Source organism: Gopherus flavomarginatus, chromosome 2 (genome assembly GCF_025201925.1).
Source record: "Gopherus flavomarginatus isolate rGopFla2 chromosome 2, rGopFla2.mat.asm, whole genome shotgun sequence".
In the NCBI taxonomy this organism is placed as follows: Eukaryota; Metazoa; Chordata; order Testudines; family Testudinidae; genus Gopherus; species Gopherus flavomarginatus.
The window spans coordinates 121,189,971-121,204,276 of record NC_066618.1 but is presented as its reverse complement, the minus strand read 5'-3'; positions in this window follow the sequence as shown (position 1 = coordinate 121,204,276).

Below are 14,306 nucleotides of genomic sequence, written 5' to 3'. Positions count from 1 at the left end.
ATGGTTGCTTAGTTTGCTTAAGAGCCTTTGGTGAGAGCCTTTGAGAGGTCCTTCTGAAAGTCCAAGTATACTATATTAACTGGATCACCCTTGTCCACATGTTCGTTGAGCCCTTCAAAGAATTCTAATAGATTGGTGGGGCATGATTTCCCTTTACAAAAGCAGTGTTGACTCTTCACCCAACATCTCATGTCACTTTATAGCAAGGAACAGAATTATTAGTTTCAACCAATTTGCCTGGTACTGAAGCTAGGCTAACCACACCTACACTCACTCTTTGTCAGGATAGTTTCACATCACCAACATAAACTAATTTTATTCCCACCTAAATCTCTTTTGGGCTTTTCTTTCTATGGATTTCATTTCAATCACCAGAGAGGAATCCATTGCAATCAGCCTCTGAGGAACACCGATTGTTTCTGAAAAATTTGCTAGTTGAGGCAGACTGTACCCATTCTGTTTGAATGGGGGATTCGCCTTTGTAATGATTTTCCCCATCTCAACTTCCACAGCTACATTCTCAGATGGGAGGGGGTGTGTGTGAGGGTGAGGCAGCCAAGCTGAAATTCTGTCCCCCCAACTGTAATCACTAGCATCTTTGTCCAACATGAAAGGGGTTTTGAAACACAGATAGTTCAAGACAGCAGTCCCACAAGCCTTTTTTTCAACTCTGAAAATTCTAAATCACACCCTGCTCACTACTAAAATGGTTTCTTTACAGTGTTGGTCTCAGGCTATTAACAAGACATCGTGGGTGAGGTAATATCTTTTATTGGACTAACTTCTCTTGGTGAAAGGGACAAGCTTTGAAGTTACACAGAACTCTTCTTCTGGTCTGGAGAAGGTATTCTAATTGTCACAGCTAAATACAGGTTGGAACAAATTGTTTAGCATAAGTAGTAAACAGATGTCGTAAAAGACAATTCAAAGTGGCCTGCTAACACCTCTGCAATCATAGGACAAAAAACAGGGGCTAGAGGGTTACAGATTGCTGGATTGCCATAAATTCAGTGTCTCTATCAAGACCATGATTTTTAGTGTCTAGTAAAGTTATGAATTTAAACCTCTAAGCTCTTCTTTTGAAGATGTTGCATAGAATTCCTTTGAGGACTGAGGGTATGTCTACACTGCAATGTAAGACCAGGGTTTGAACTCAGCCTAACTCCCCCTTCCAACTACACACATTGAAGTAACCCAGGGTTTGGACCCAGGATTCCATGGAGGTGAGGGGGTCTGAGCCTGAGTCAAGCTGGGATTCAGGGTTTAAGCCCTGTTGCTGTGCAGTGTAGATGCAACCCCGCCAGACTTGTGCTCTGAGAGTTCTCCAAAATAATCCCACAGGCTGACGTTTCTTGTCTTCCGGACAATCAAGTTTGGTGGACAGACAAGTATTCCCACACTGCATCATGACCAAAGTGCTACAGTGGCCAGATTTTGGAAGGGTGCTAGGAAGTCAGGAAGCATGATTGGACTGGTAGATACACTGGAGGGTAGGGACAGGATACAGAGGGACCTAGACAAATTAGAGAATTGAGCCAAAAGAAATCTGATGAGGTTCAACAAGGACAAGTGCACAGTCCTGCACTTAGGAAGGAAGAATCCCAGCACTGCTACAGACTAGGGACCGAGTGGCTAGGCAGCAGTTCTGCAGAAAAGGACCTGGGGGTTGTGGTGGACGAGAAGCTGGATATGAGTCAACAGTGTGCCCTTGTTGCCAAGAAAGCTAACGGCATTTTGGGCTGTATAAGTAGAAGCATTGCCAGCAGATCGAGGGACATGATCATTCCCCTCTATTCAGCATTGGTGAGGCCTCATCTGGAGTACTGTATCCAGTTTCGGGCCCCACACTACAAGAAAGATGTGGAAAAATTGGAAAGAGTCCAAAGAGTCCAGCAGAGGGCTACAAAAATGATTAGGGGGTTGGAGCACATGACTTATGAGGAGAGGCTGAGGGAACTGGGACTATTTAGTCTGCAGAAGAGAAGAGTGAGGGGGAATTTGACAGCTGCTTTCAACTACCTGAAAGGGGGTTCCAAAGAGGATGGATCTAAACTGTTCTCAGTGGTACCAGATGACAGAACAAGGGGTAATGGTCTCAAGTTGCAGTGGGGGAGGTTTAGGTTGGATATTAGGAAAAACTTTTTTACTAGGAGGATGGTGAAGCACTGGAATGGGTTACTTAGGGAGGTGGTGGAATTTCCTTCCTTAGAGGTTTTTAAGGTCAGGCTTGACAAAGCCCTGGCTGGGATGATTTAGCTGGGGATTAGGTCCCGCTTTGAGCAGGAGTTTGGAATAGATGACCTCCTGAGGTCCCTTCCAACCCTGATATTCTATTACTTGAACCCACATAATACAGTGTAGCCACCAGAGCCCCAGCATGGGGCCCAACAATTTCTAATCAGTAAAAAGGAGTGTAGACACTCAAGTCTAGGATCTGCTAACTCAAGTTCTACTAACCCTGGGCTTACATTGCAGTGTAGACATACCCTGAGGGGTCAGTATGGAGTGATTGCCTATGGGCAAGAAGTTGTTTTATTGTTTTTTCTGTGTGAGCTCATTCGAGAGCATAGTGATTGTCTGGTTTCATCCACATCGTTGTTGGTGGGATGTTTAGTGCACTGAATGAGATGTACCATATGTTGTGAAAGGCATGAATAGGACCCATGGATCTTGAAAGGTGTGTTTTGGGGGGGTATTGATCATCACAGCAGTGGAACTATGTCTGCGGGTTTTGCATCTGTTATTCTGGGTCTGATGCTGCTTTCAAGGTTCCTGGTCTGTAAGGAGCTTGCTTCTGATAATAAAGTTGAGGGAGGGTTGTTTGAAGACCAGAAGGGGGAATTTGGGAAAGATTTCTTTCAGGATGTGGTCTCCATCAAGTATGGGTTGTAATTGTTTGAAACCTTGTATGGGTTCCAGTGTGACACCTAAGGTTGTGTGGCCAGAGGGAAGGAGAGTTTCTGTATTTAAGCATGTTCTCTTGGGGTCAAGTATCAGAGGGGTAGCCGTGTTAGTCTGGAGCTGTAAAAGCAGCAAAGAGTCCTGTGGCATCTTATAGACTAACAGACAGGTGCCACAGGACTCTTTGCTGCTTTCTCTTAGGGTATTTGGGTGGCTGGTTCCATTATGTGATCTACTTCCCTGGTGGAGTGTCCTTGTTTGGTGATGGCAGTTTTAAGTGTGTACCCAGACCTTTTCTTCAGAGCATATTCTGTGGTATCTGTAGATAACAGATTTTTTGATGTAGTTGGGGTGTTTACTGGATCTGTAAAGTAAGTGTGGTCATCTGTGGGTTTTTTGTACATAGTTAACTGTAGGATTCCATTGCTGAAGTTGATCATGATGTCCAGGAAGCTGACGCTGGTGTGGGAGTGTTCTAGAGAGAGTTTGATGGATAAGTGGTGGTTGTTGAAGTTGTGGGGAAAATCCTATGAAGGAGTTTAAATCATCTGTCCAGAGAATGAAAATATCATCTATGTATCTCAGATATATCATTGGTTTCATGGTGCATTTGTCCAGACATTGTTCCTTAAGGTAGCCCATGAAGATGTTGGCATAATAGGGAGCTATCTTAGTACCCAAGGCTATTCCCATTGTGTGGGGAAAGTGTTGTTGAATGTATAACTATTACAGGTGAGGATGAAATGGATGAGTATGATGATGTGTTTAGGGTGAATAGCTGAGAGTTATCCATTGTCTGGCAGATATTTGAGGTAAGGAGTGATGCTGTCATTGTGAGGGATGTTGGTGTATAGGGAGGTGACATCCAGGGTGGCACGCATGGTGTTTTGAGGGAGGTTGGTAATGTTGCAGAGTTTCTGGAGGAAGCAGGCCCTTTTTGTGGTGAGTGGTTTTGAGCATGGATTCTATGAGTTCTGATATTCCTTCAATAAGAGTGCCATGGCCAGGTATGCTGGGTCTGCCTGGGTTCCCTCATTTGTGTATCTTGGTAAGCATGCAGAAGATCCTTGAGGGTTTTTTGGGGGATGAGTTTGTAGAGTTTCTCCTGGAGTTGTCTGAGGAAGGATTTTATCATATCCTTAAACTCTGTAGTGAATTTTAGTGTGAGGTCTTCTTTGAATTCTTTATAATAGATGGTGTCAGAGTTGTTGGTTGGCCTCATTAATGTAGTCATCACAGTTAAAGGTTATGATGGCATCCCCTTTGTCTGCTGGTTTGATCTCTATCTGGTGGTTGGATTTCAGGGACTATGTAACTGTTCTCTCAGCAGTGGATTGATTGCGGTGGATGTGATGTTTGTTGAGGGTTTCACTCTGTTTTTTTCCCTTAAGTAATCAATGTAAACCACACATTTGATCATTACTTGATATACCATTACATTGCAGTTGCAGGTTGCCTGCCAAATAAGGAAAACAAGGTTACATCGGGTCACGTTCAGAAGGTTCACCAACTGTAAGGGCTGAAAACAGTGGTCGAAACTTTAGATACAAGAGCCTTTGAAATCAATGGAGCCAGTGGCTGTCCAGCACTTCTGAAAGTCAGGCCTAAATATAGGTCTGGGTTCTTATCAATTAGGGCCCCTGTTTAAAAACATTATTCTTAATATATTAAAATGAAAGCTTATATTCTGCAGAATCTTCGTTTGTCATGGGGTTTAGGTTTACACGTGAAGCAAACTGGATCTGGCTGGCGGGCCAGATGTTTGACCTGTGTAATCACTGGATCTTTTAAAAGATAAATAAAGGGGGATTATGATGACTGAACAAGTCATTCCTATAGTTACAAAGGAGTGTAGGCAATGTGTCAGCCTCCAGACTGACAGTAGTTCAACATGCTTTAAGTCATCATGTTCGTTAAAGTTGGAGCTGTTTTCATACCAATAATGCAACAATAATGATATGACACTTGACAGGTGCCACAATAATATGTAATGTTAGGGTCATTATAGTCTCCTCCACTTACTCTACATTAAATTTGGATGGTATAATATCTCTTGGGAAATAGACCACCACTGGATTGCTTGAAAATTGGGTACTGCAATTTTTTCCCGTATCAGGCTAATTTCTTTTAAATCTGTTTGCGCCTGAAGCAGCATCTATCAGATGCTGTCAGCAGAACAATAAGGTACCCACTGTAGCTACTCTGTGGAATACCAACGAGCTCCTCATTTTACCACACTGTACAGTCACGAAACCTATTGTTTTCAGATGGTCGCAGAAGGTCATTAAAACAAATGATCCTATTTCAAAACAGTGACAACAAAAACACAGCTCAATACGAAGTAGTGTATTTGTTACTGAGTAAAAACAGCATGCTAAATATTGTGCTGTACTAATTTCATCTGGTTCTTTACAGGTGCACTGATAGCAGTGTTGAAGTACTAAAGCTAAACATGCTGTTCTGATTTCTAAAGTTAAGTTGCAACCATGTTTGTCAGACACAAGATACATAGGAACTTCTAATATAAAAAATGTCAAGTGCTATAGCTCTTGCTTAGCTTGCAGACATTGCAGGTTAGTCCCTAGCTAGCACTTCTTAATTTCATCCAGATAAACAGCTAATTGATCCATATAAAATTCTAACTATTGGCCCTTAGTCCTGTGAGAGTCAATCTCTGTAAATGAGGAGATTTTACATTATGGTCATAACAATGCATAGTAAGCCTGACCTGCCAAGCCTGTGGCTTTTCCCTTTAGGCTTTTGCATTTTGGCTTGGTCCTTTGAGAAACCTGAACAGTCTACTGCTTTTCCTGGTTCTGGTCATAAGAGCGTCATATGAACTCAGAATGATGTGTATCGGGAAGTGGCCCTGTTTCGTGCTGCGCTGCTGCATCCATCCCTTATTTCTAAGACCCTACTTGAAATGTGGGATGATTGTCAAAAAATTGCAGCTGAGTTGTGGCCAAGCCACGGAAAAGTAACAATGGACCTTATTATTTTGAGGTAATAAAGTCCATTATTACGTTTCCATGATTTTTCACTGTCGGCTGCCTGGGGCTGAAAGTGGGGGCTCCCACTGTCAGCCTTGTGCATGGCAAGGCTCTCACTATTAAAATTGCAGTAGAAGCCTAATATTGCAGAATCTGTAATTTCCACAATATCACAAGTTAATTAGGGCCTTACTTATTTCAGAATTTAGATGATGTATCCAGATTCCTCAGTCTCTCACATAACATAATTATAAGCAAATATTTTTCTATATTTTTTCTTTTCTATGTTATCTACATAGTTTCTAATGTCAACGCTTATCAGATTCCCCATTTTATCCCATTCAAGACTGAAATTTCTTTTTGCAGGTTACAATTACTGAGATTGCTCCCTTGGGTCAGAGAGCAAACTGCTTGGCACAAACACATGAATGCAATTTTCTGTGCACAACCTGAAAAGGTCATCACCAAGCTGTAAGCTAACCTGTACAAAATTGTTAGCAATATCTTAATGTGTCTACATCTTAAAAAAATAATTGTCTTTAATTAATAAAATTATGGATAATGCTATCAGGCACTAAATTCCTATGCCTCTTCCTCCCCTCAGGACTGGTGCACGTGAAAAAAATAGGATAAGATCAGTACTGGAAATTTGGCATGGAAATAACTGTATGGTGTAGACATAGTATCTCCCCACATTGTGGTTTTGTTACAACAGTTTGTCCTTTTTGTGCTATCTTGTTTTTTCTGTTCTGTGATGAAATCAGTGAAACCAGAGGATTGCTCCAAAACATGGGTGGGAATTAGGAGTAAGAAGGTGCATTTATACAGCAAAAAAAATCCTGTGGCAGTGAGTCTCAGAACCTGGGTCTAGTGTCTTGGGCATAAGAACATAGGAATGGCCATACTAGGTCAGACCAAAGGTCCATCCAGCCCAGTATCCTGTCTACCGACAGTGGCCAATGCCAGTTGTCCCAGAGGCAGTGAACCTAACAAGTAATGATCAAGTGATCTTTCTCCTGCCATCCATCTCCACCCTCTGGCAAACAGAGGCTAGGGACACCATTCTTTACCCATCCTGGCTAATAGCCATTAATGGACTTAACCTCCATGAATTTACCTAGTTTTCTTTTAAACGCTGTTATAGTCCTAGCCTTCACAACCTCCTCAGGTAAAGTAGCCTCTCTAATCTCCCTTAACATTTGATCATCACTATCACTGTCCTGGTCAGGTGGTTGATAATAGATCCCTACTGTTATATTCTTATTAGAGCATGGGATTACTATCCACAGAGATTCTATGGAACATGTGGATTCATTTAAGATTTTTACTTCATTTGAGTCTACATTTTCTTTCACATATAGTGCCACTCCCCTCCACGTGACCTGTTCTGTTCTTCCAATATATTTTGTACCCTGGAATGATTGCGCCCCATTGATAGTCCCCACTCCACCAGGTTTCTGTGATGCCTATTATATTGATATCCTCCTTTAACATGAGACACTCTAGTTCACCCATCTTATTATTTAGACTTCTAGCATTTGTGTACAAGCACTTTAAAAACTTGTCACTGTTTATTTGTCTGCCCTTTTCTAAAGTATCAGATTCTTTTTTATGTGAATGTTTCTCATCTGATGTGGCCCATACTTCATCCTCTTCCATCCTCTCCTCCTGACTAGAACCTAGATAATCTCTATCAAAAGACTTTCCTCCAAGAGAAGTCTCTGTCCAATCCATGTGCTCCACTGCAGCAACTGGCTTTCCCCCATCTTAGTTTAAAAACTGCTCTGCAATCTTTTTAATGTTAAGTGCCAGCAGTCGGGATCCACTTTGGTTTAGGTGGAGCCCATCCTTCCTGTACAGACTTCCCCTATCCCAAAAGTTTCCCCAGTTCCTAATAAATCTAACCTCCTCCTCTCTACACCATCATCTCATCCACACATTGAGATTCTGAAGCTCTGCCTGCCTACCTGGCCCTGCGCATGGAACTAAAAGCATTTCTGAGAATGCCACCATAGAGGTCCTGGATTTCAGTCTCTTTCCTAGCAGCCTACATTTGGCCTCCAGGACCTCTCTCCTACCCTTCCCTATGTCATTGGTACCTACATGTACCACATCCACCGGCTCCACCCCCAGCACTACACGTAAGTCTATCTAGATGCCTTGAGACACCCACAACCTTTGCACCAGGCAGGCAAGTCACCATACGGTTCTCCCAGTGATCACAAACCCAACTATCTATGTTTCTAATGATCAAATCTCCCATTACTAACACCTGCCTTTTTCTAATGACTGGAGTTCCTTCCCCAGAGAGGTAACCTCAGTGAGAGAGGATACCCCAACATCATCTGGAAGGAGGGTCTCAACTATGAGAAGGTTTTCCTCTGCTCCCGTTGACTGATCTCCTTCCCTGAGCCTTTCATCCTCCTCAACAGCACAGGGGCTGTCTGACCTGACGTGGGACAAATCTACAATGTCCCAGAAAGCCTTATCAACATATCTCTCTGCATCCCTTAGCTCCTCCGGTTCCACCACCCTGGCCTCCAATGCCTGTACTTGATCTCTGAGGGCCAGGAGCTCCTTGCACCGACTGCACACATACGCCACCCGCCCAGGGCAGGTAGTCATACATCCTGCACTTGGTGCAATAAACTGGATAGACCCCACTCTGCAGCTGGGTTTCTGCCTGCATTTTCTCCTACAGCTACCTAGGCTAATGATAGGGTTTTTGTTTAAATCAAGAAGATTTGATTATAGTTTAGTGTAAAGGTTTTAAAGAATGGCAAGTGTTTCTCGCCCCCTTTCCACTCCCCTCCCAAACTCCCTCTCAAAACTCTCTGTTAGCAGCCCCTCTTCGCAGGAGCTTGGACTCTGAAGTCTGGGGACTGGGATGGGCTTCAGAGTCTAAGCTCCAGCCCAAGTCACAAAGTCGACATTGCTCTTTTTAGCACCATAGTGCAAGCCTGTAGACCCAGACTCTGAAACTCACTACCATGTGGATTTTTATTTAATTTATTTTTGCTGTGTAAACATACTCAGAGACTGCACTCCCAGCAATCAGAACGGCTGTCTTTTATCTCTCTCTCTCTCACACACACACACACACACACACACACACACACACACACACACACACACACACACACACACACACACAACACACACACACACACACACACACACACACACACACACTTAAAAGAACATTAAAGTTGCAAAGTCAAGCACTCCAAATTAGGACACTAGTCCCCTCTAACCTGTACCAGTCTTATCTCTTCCCCACCAGAGGCTCCTCATACCATTCTTCTTGCTTACCCAGTCCCAGTGTCCACTCCTCATCCCAGTCTCAGTTTCCTTGCCCAGCCAGTCATGATCTCTGCTTCCTAGCTCCTTGTTTGATTCCTAGTCTCCCTCTCTCAGTCCCAGTCTTTTTGCCCAGCCAGTCCCAATACCTCACGCCTTGCTCCTGCCTGATCCAATCTGTCTCTCCACCCCTTTCCCACACTACACTGGCTCCTACTACTACTCTCCCTAACTTACCTCACCATCCCAACACCACCCCTGGGGTCCAGCTTTTGTTCTCTCTTCATTCAAGTTAGGCAACTCTTTCCTCCAAGCTGCCTGGGCATCAGTTGGGGATCACTGAGACCACAGGAAAGACAGGCTCCTTGTGCTCAGTTCTGGCACCAACCCAGAGCAGATGGAAGACACAGTTACAGGGAAAGTCCTGCTGAGCATCCATAGCCTTGAGATGTAGCATGCTTAGTCACTCTGAGGTCACACATGCACAGTCTGGTCAACACTAGGAGATGTGAGGGGCTCAAGCATGCTCAGTGAGGGTAGAATTTAGCAGCTAAAATCTGACAAGTTTCTAATGAGCATCTGCAAACTGAGATTTTTCAAAGGCTTTTAACTTGGCCAAATTTGGCCAGATTTTCACAGGACAAAGGCACATCCCTGCCCCAACTGCCACTCCCTGAACATTTTCATGCCCCTGCTTCAGAGCATAGGGTCAGTATAGCTTCCCAAAAAAGGTTGCCAGAATTTAACATGGGCATCCCCCTTTATTCCCCTATGGTTGTTCTCTGAAATAGCTAAATAATTTAGGTTGAAACTTTCACTAGCCATTTAGCCTGAGGCAGACATCTGGCATGTAAAATTTCAGTCTGAACAGTTGAAGTTTGGCAAAGTTATAAGCAATTGAAAACAAGACTTTTATAAGAGAAAATGTCAGGCAACCTTAGCAATAGTCACTACCTGTTCTACCTACATGAAGTTCCTGAAAAGTGGTTAAAGCACAGAAATAGGGTTAATGTATCTACTTTCAGGGTCTGAAGATAGAGTGGAGATTAAAGATTATCTAGGTATGGCTCAACACCTAAACAAATACTTCACTTCAATTTTTAATGAGGCTCATGAAGAATTTAGGAATAATGGCAGGGTGGCTAATGGCAACAAGGATATGGAGGTAGAAATTACCCATCTGAGGTGCAAGTCAAACTCAAACAGCTTAATGGGACTAAATCAGGGGGCCCAGATAATCTCTAACCAAGGATATTAAAGGAACTGGTGAATGAAATTGCAAGCCCAATAGCAAGGATTTTTAATTAACCTGTCTACTCAGAGGTGGTACCCAATGACTGGAGAATTGCTAATATAGTCGCTATTTTTAAGAAAGGAGGAGAGGTTTTGACCTCAGTTGTATGCAAGATCTTGGAACAAATTTTGAAAGAAAGTAGTTAAGGACATAGAGGTGACTGGTAATGTAACGGGGCACAGACTCACCACAGCAGCACCTCCTGCTGGTTGGTTAGGGAATTAGCTCTTTCAGTGGTGCACCTTCACTAGTAGTGTCTCACCCACTGTTACTTTCTCAGTCTCCACCTTCCTCACAGTCACCCCCAGATCATGGCATCCGCTTCTGGACACTGCCCTATGGATGATGGAGATACAAAAGGAGCACTTAAAGACGATAAAGTCATTGCAGAGAAACTATATGAATTCTTTGATTCAGTCTTCACAGCTGAGGATGTTAGGGAGATTCCCAAACCTGAGCTGGCTTTTGTAGGTGATAAATCTGAGGAATTGTCACAGACTGAAGCGTCGCTAAAGGAGGTTTTGGAATTAATTGATAAACTCAACATTAACAAGTCACCAGGACCAGATGGCATTCACCCAAGAGTTCTGAAAGAACTCAAATGTGAAGTTGCAGAACTATTAATTAGGGTTTGTAACCTGTCCTTTAAATCGGCTTCTGTACCCAATGACTGGAAGATAGCTAATGTGACGCCAATATTTAAAAAGGGCTCTAGAGGTGATCCCGGCAATTACAGACTGGGAAGTCTAATGTCAGTACCAGGCAAATTAGTTGAAACAATAGTAAAGAATAAAATTGTCAGAAACCTAGAAGAACATAAATTGTTGGGCAAAAGTCAACATGGTTTCTGTAAAGGGAAATTGAGTTTTACTAATCTATTAGAGTTCTTTGAACGGGTCAACAAACATGTGGACTAGGGGGATCCAGTGGACATAGTGTGCTTAGATTTCCAGAAAGCCTTTGACAAGGTCCCTCACCAAAGGCTCTTACGTAAATTAAGTTGTCATGGGATAAAAATGAAGGTCCTTTCATAGACTGAGAACTGGTTACAAGACAGGGAACAAAGGGTAGGAATAAATGGTAAATTCTCAGAGTGGAGAGGGGTAACTAGTGGTGTTCCCCAAGGGTCTGTCCTAGGACCAATCCTATTCAACTTATTCATAAATGATCTGGAGAAAGGAGTAAAGAGTGAGGTAGCAAAGTTTTCAGATGATACTAAACTGCTCAAGATAGTTAGGGCCAAAGCAGACTGCAAAGAACTTCAAAAAGATCTCACAAAACTAAGTGACTGGGCAACAAAATGGCAAATGAAATTTAATGTGGATAAATGTAAAGTAATGCACATTGGAAAAAATAACCCCAACTATACATACAATATGATGGGGGCTAATTTAGCTACAACAAATCAGGAAAAAGATTTTGGAGTCATCGTGGATAGTTCTCTGAAGATGTCCACACTGTGCAGAGGCAGTCAAAAAAGCAAACAGGATGTTAGGAATCATTAAAAAGGGGATAGAGAATAAGACTGAGACTATATTATTGCCCTTATATAAATCAGTGGTACACCCACATCTTAAATACTGGCTACAGATGTGGTCTCATCTCAAAAAAAGATATAGTGGCACTAGAAAAAGTTCAGAGAAGGGCAACTAAAATGATTAGGGGTTTGGAACGGGTCTCATGAGGAGAGATTAAAGAGGCTAGGACTTTTCAGCTTGGAAAAGAGGAGACTAAGGGGGGATATGATAGAGATGTATAAAATGATGGGTGATGTGGAGAAAGATAAGGAAAAGTTATTTACTTATTCCCATAATACAAGAACTAGAAAATTAATGGGCAGCAAGTTTTAAACAAATAAAAGGAAGTTCTTCACACAGCGCACAGTCAACTTGTGGAACTCCTTGCCTGAGGAGGTTGTGAAGGCTGGGACTATAACAGTGTTTAAAAGAGAACTAGATAAATTCATGGAGGTTAAGTCCATTAATTGCTATTAGCCAGGATGGGTAAGGAATGGTGTCCCTAGCCTGTTTGTCAGAGGGTGGGGATGGATGGCAGGAGAGAGATCACTTGATCATTACCTGTTAGGTTCCCTCCCTCTGGGACACCTGCCATTGTCCATTGTCGATAGACAGGATACTGGGCTAGATGGACCATTGGTCTGACCCAGTACGGCCATTCTTATGTTCTCTGGCTGGGCCCGCTCCCCTGACATTCCCCAACTTCCAGGGGACCAGCAGCTTCTGGTTCTATCACTTGCCTTAGTGGCTCACAGCAGTCCTCAGTCTAGTCCCTTCCTCCAAGGGCAAACCGCAGTCTGGCTTAGCCACTCTCATCACTGGGAAGTGGGGGCATAGGCCACACAGACACAGAGGCCCTCTAGCAACAGCCACTTACTGCCCTCTTCTAACTCATCTCTACTGCCTGCTTCCCTAGTCCACTCCCCCATAGCCCCAGCACCTTCTCTGCCCCTTTGTGTCAGGGCCCCAATCTGGCAGTGGTCAGCCTAGAGCTCTCCCAGCTTCTGCTGACCCTGCCCAGTGCTACTCTGTCTTAGATACTTCTCTAAGAGCCAGTTCTTCTCCCTTTGCCCTCCAGGGAGAGACTAAGCTCCTCTCTGCCCTACGGCCTTCTTATAGGGCCCAGCCTGGCCCTGAATGCCTGTTTTCAAGCCTCCACTTGATTGGCTCCCAATAAGCCCTTCCAGGATTGGCTGGGGCTCTGCCATGCCTCTCTCACTTGCTCCAACTCCTTCCACACTAGGATGGGGCACGTGCCCCACTACAGGTAATCAGGATAAAATACAACATGGTTTTATAAAAGGTAGATCTTCTTTGAGAAGATAGCTGATCTTTTTTAGACAAAGTAAATGCAGGAGAGCTAATCTATCTAGATTTCAGTAAGGCATTTGATACAGTTCCACTTGGGAAATTATTAGCTGAATTGGAGAAGATGGGGATTAATATGAGAGTTGAAAGGTGGATAAGGAACTGGTTAAAGGGGAGATTGCAACGTGTCAGACTGAAAGGTGAACTGTTAGGCTGGAGGTAGGTTACTAGTGGAATTCATCAGGAATCAATCAAGTCCTAGTCCTGCTCCCTTCAGACCACTGGCAAGGGCCCTATGAGGTCATCCGTCAGATAGGCCCCATCAATTATGAAGTTTGCCAGCCGGACTGAAAAAGAAAATACCAGATTTATAACCTGAATCTGCTAAAACCCTGGCATGAGCAGGATGAATTATTTGTCACTCCCTACCCCCCTGAACCAGAACTGGGGCTGCAAGCACCCACTGGAACTGAGCCCGAAATCCCCCTGCTGGGCGATACCCTCTCGGTCAAACAGTTGAAGCAAGTAAGATGCCAATTTTAGGCCTTCCTTTGGACATTCACCACCATGCCTGGGTAGACAACCCAGGTCTACCACTCCATCACCATCTGACCCAGAAAGGTTGTACAAGCACCACCCGACCACTCCCCCACCACATGTGAGAGGCCCTGGAACAGGAGGTCCAGTCAATGCTAGAACTTGGGGTAATCGAGAGATCCTTGAGTGAGTGTCGGAGCCTGATTTTCCTTGTCTCCAAGCCAGACAAGACTCAGTGCTTTTGCATTGACTTTAGGAGGGTCAATGTGATATCCCACTTCGACTCCTACCCAGTGTCCTGAGTGGACAAACTACTTGACCAGCTGGGGGAGGCCCAGTATTTCACTACCCTGGATTTAACCAAGGAGTATTGGCAGATCCCACTGGCACTGGAATCCAAAGAGAAAACTGCCTTCGCCATCCCCAGCTGACTCTATCAATTTACCAGAATGCCCTTCA